This window comes from Ursus americanus, chromosome 27, assembly GCF_024610735.1.
Source record: "Ursus americanus isolate L20-20 chromosome 27, mUrsAme1.1.p, whole genome shotgun sequence".
Classification (NCBI taxonomy): Eukaryota; Metazoa; Chordata; class Mammalia; order Carnivora; family Ursidae; genus Ursus; species Ursus americanus.
In genome coordinates, this window is record NC_142153.1 from 8,531,104 (window position 1) to 8,535,932 (window position 4,829).

The 4,829-nt window shown below is 35.8% G+C and overlaps 1 pseudogene; it reads left to right on the forward strand.

The window, feature by feature from the left end:
- Positions 1–526: 526 nt before the first annotated feature.
- On the forward strand, positions 527–1,464 carry LOC148107615 (olfactory receptor 4L1-like; annotated as a pseudogene).
- The last annotated feature ends 3,365 nt before the right edge of the window (positions 1,465–4,829 follow it).

Below are 4,829 nucleotides of genomic sequence, written 5' to 3' on the forward strand. Positions count from 1 at the left end.
TGTGTGTGTGTACATTTTCTTTATTTATTGTAGAAATACGGAATGGTCTTAACAAGTTACTTCACTGATACAGGACAATACAATTTCCTCATTTTTCAAATTCTCTATTCCTTATATATTGTTGCAAGATAATCTCAAGAGGTGACAGAAAATAGTGATAATAAATGGCAAAATAAATACTAATGTAACAACTTATCTAATTTTTCCAAGTGAGCAAATTAGTAACAATCAAGATCAATTGATAAAAGAGGGTCATTTAAAAGAATAAAACAATAGAAAATAAAATTTCCACTCCTTCAAATGCTTTTTAATTGCTGCATAACTATAATATTGTTTCAAAGTGATGTGACCTACAAAATAATTTCAAATTATAGACAGTGATGCTGATATGTTTAACATTATATATTTTCATAAGTTCAACTATTATTCATCAAAGAGAAATAGGAAAACATCAGTGCTAATTATGGCTTTACTTTTGTTTTCTCTTGGTATAAAAGAACTTCTGGAGCCTTTCTGAATCAAGTAAATGGACCTTAAAAATGGATCTGTAGTGACGGAGTTTATTTTACTAGGATTTTCTGGACAATGGGAACTTCAGATTTTCTTCTTTGTAACATTCTCCTTAACCTACAGTGCTACTGTGTTGGGAAATACTCTCATTATGGTCACAGTGACATTTAGTTCCACTCTTCATTCTCCCATGTACTTCCTCCTGGGAAACCTCTCCTTTCTGGATATGTGTCTCTCCACTGTCACCACACCCAAAATGATCACAGACTTACTCAACGAACACAAGACCATCTCCATTTGGGGCTGCATGACCCAGATGTTCTTTATACACTTCTTTGGGGGTGCTGAGATGACTCTTTTGATAGCCATGGCCTTTGACAGGTATGTAGCCATATGCAAACCCCTGAACTACAGGACAATCTTGAGCCACAGGCTGCTGAGTGGGTTTTGATACTTTCATGGACAATTGGGTTTGTACACACCATGAGCCAGATGGTATTGACAGTAAACTTGCCTTTCTGTGGCCCCAATGTCATAGACAATATATTTTGTGACCTTCCCCTTGTGATTAAGCTTGCTTGTATGGACACATACACCCTGGAATTCTTCGTCATTGCTGACAGTGGGCTGCTCTCATTCACCTGTTTCATCCTCCTGCTTGTCTCCTACACTGTCGTCCTGATCACTGTACAACAAAGACCATCTGGAGGGCTCTCCAAGGCTGTGTCCACACTGTCTGCACACATCATTGTGGTCACTCTGTTCTTTGGACCTTGTATCTTTATCTATGCCTGGCCATTCAATAGTTTCACAGGCAATAAAGTCCTTGCTGTGTTTTACACTGTTATCACACCCTTACTGAATCCTATTATCTACACCCTGAGAAATCAGAAAATGCAAGGGGCCATGAGCAAGTTATGGTTCCAACATGTTATCTCTACACAGAACTTCTAGATCTGAGCATTATATAATTAACATAAGTTTCAAATACTGTGATAACAGAAATTAAATTGATTATATATAATATACGCTTTCACTCTTATGTTAGAGTGACCAGGGCAGAACCATTGTGCAGAAAACCATAACATATTTTAATTCACGTTTACTACTGCTAAAGCACATAATGAGAATGAGTGACCTACAGAAAACAGATATTTGAAATCACTAAGCAGTTTTCCACAGATATTCAGTATATTTACTGGTGAAGAAAACAATTTAAAAAATATGGTGAATACTAACAGAGATGATTTTAATAGATGCGGACTGGTAATGACATTCATAGATTCATACTATCTTTAAATGAAGTACCAGTATAAATGATGAGTGAAATAATGTGAACAATGGGAAAGATATGATTCTAATCTCTTGATCCAATGAGACAAATAATTAAATTTGACAGCAGAGTGAATATAAAATGTCAGAGAGAATGTGAGATACCAGAGGGAAGGAACCAATGCAAAGACAGTTTCAGTAGAAGTACAAAAAGCAGCCTTGAAACCAAATGCTCCAAGAAATATCATAAGGCTGCACAGTTGCATTTCAAACCTCAATAAATAAAAGTAGAAGGATATTTCTTGATTTTAGGTACCATACTATGTAATTTATTCTTTCCAAGTGCTTTACATAAAATTACACTTAAATTTGCCTCTGGTAGGCTTATAATCCTTATTCTAATTATCAGCTAAATCTGATTTGGTTCTGAATGTTGAGGAGGGGGCAGTGCATGCCAAATTGGGAATCCCATACTCATTGATGGTAATCTTAAGTATTCTCTCCCAATTCAAGACACCAACATTTCTTGTCTCCTCTAGGCAATAGCTTTCTAATAGATTCTAAACTACTGTGTATGTTCTTTCCTCCATTGAATACATTCTCCACAAGCATCCAGAGTGATGTGATTAAAATGCAATTCTCAATGTTTCTTCCCTGCCTAAAACTGTTTTCTGGCATTGAGACGAAGGTTCATATCCTTAACAGGCCTTCAAAAGCCAACCTGCTTCTGAATTCTGCTCTAATCTACTCTTTCATAATGTCAGATTTATATTTACTTACTTTCTTTTTAAAGACTACTGAGTTTTTTTTATCGTATATTTGCCTTTCATTTATTTTTTTATTATGTTCAGTTAGCCAACATATAGTACATCATTAGTTTTTGATGTAGAGTTCAATGATTCATTAGTTGCATCTAACACCCAGTGCTCATCACAACACGTGCCCTCCTTAATACCCATCACCTAGATACCCCATCCCCCCACCTCCACTCCCTTCTGAAACCCTCAGTTTGTTTCCCGGAGTCCAGAGTCTCTCATGGTTTGTCTCCCTCTCTGATTTCTTCCCCTTCAGTTTATAGACTTCCTTTCAAATTCTCCAGAGTACCAGGCATCTTAATTGAGGACTATTTCCAGGCTGTTTCCTTCACCTAGAATGATCTTCCATTACTTTTTCACCCAGCTAACTTCCTCTTACAGTACAGAACCCACCTTCAATATTATATTTTAGAACCCCTTTCCTATATTTCCTTGGCCAGTGTAGATTTTTTTATTTTACTCACTTATAGATGCTGCAATTTCCATTCTTTGCATAAAATATGGCAATAATTATTTGCACGCTTATAGGTGAATATCAGCTTTGTCTTTAGCTATAAATTCTATGTACCTCCAATATCTAGCATACCTATTGGTGCCCAGCAGTTCATACATATTTATTGAATGAAGAAAGAAAAGATGAAATAACTGTATTCTACCAGAATATTATTCAATTTGACCTACCACTAAGAAATACATGCACTTCTACTATGAGATATCTGTTAAAAAATCAGAGTACATAAGGGTATATATTGCTCATGTGTTTTAGTAATTGAATTATATGGATGAGAGCCTTGTTATTAAAGAAAAGGAATGTGGAAGAAATTAAAAATTTTAGGCAAATGGAAGAAAATAAAGCAAGTTCAGAATATTCAACTGTATCTTTACACAGTAAATATAAAATGTCAGTCTTACAATAAAGCACATCCTATTTAAATAAATGATAACCATTTATAAGGTAAAATATGCATCCAGTGGGGGATGGGATTACACTCCAGCTGATAAAATATTACATAAGATTTTTGTGTCTGTCAGTATAGTACACTCAAAGTCCTAAACCACTCTGCTAACCAAGCACATAAAACTGCTAGAATCATCTAAAATAATCTTTAAAATCAATTACAGATTTTAAGAGAAAGTAAACAAATCACATCTGAGGCCCTGTATGAAGCTTCAGCTCCATTCCAGGAGGGTAAGCCAGCACTGGACCATTGCCCACTCTGAGAACACCGACAAAATACTATTGCCTAGAGATCCTATAAATTTGGGAGAGTAGTGTGGATTGGCCTTTGGGCCCTAACCAGAATAGAAATTGACTGGAGAACGTGCTGTGTGCACATATTTTCTGGGGAAAAAAGAGAGAAAGAGAGAAAGAGAGAGAGAATATTAGAAGAAAGCCTGGCTAGAAGAAGCAGACAGCAAGAAAAAGATGTTAACCAAACTTGTTTCTGGATGTAGATGAAAATAAATGGGTCCTTCAGAAAAGTTGGGCTTATCATCATATTCTTTGTATGTTTCCACACATCAGTGTGAGAATTTTCTTTTAACTTGCTACTTAAGGGTGTAGGCTCAGGCATTCGGCAAAATTAAACAAATACTCAGTGAAAAAAAATGTTCCTTGAAACTAGGCTACACTGAACTCTCACAGAAAGGTTTTACAAAAAAACTCACAATCAAAAATCAGAAGACAAACAAATAAAAACATCCCAGCAAATATGACACTCAAGAGAAAGTACAAAGACAATGCATGAAATGGGAGAAAAAATACTTATAAGTCATGAATCTGATAAGACACACCGGTCCAGAATACATAAAGAACACAATTCTAGAATTAAAAGACAAATAACTCAGTTTAAAAAAAATGGGCAAAGGAGCTAAGTAAAAAAGGCTCCAAAGAAGATATATAAATGGGCAATAAAGACACGAAAAGATGCTCAACATCATTAGTCACTAGGGCTATACAAATGAAAATCATAGTAAGATACCACTTCATATCCACTAGGATGGCTATAATCAAAAAAGACAAGAACACGGAGCAGTTGAAACCCTCATACATTGCTGGTGGAATGTAAAATGGTGCAACCATTTTGGAGAAAATTCTAGCAGTTCCTCAAAATGTTAAACATACAGTTACCATGTAACCTAGAAATTTCACTCCAAATATATATGCAACAGAAAGAAAACACATGCCCAGGGCGCCTGGGTGGCACAGCGGTTAAGCATCTGCCTTCGGCT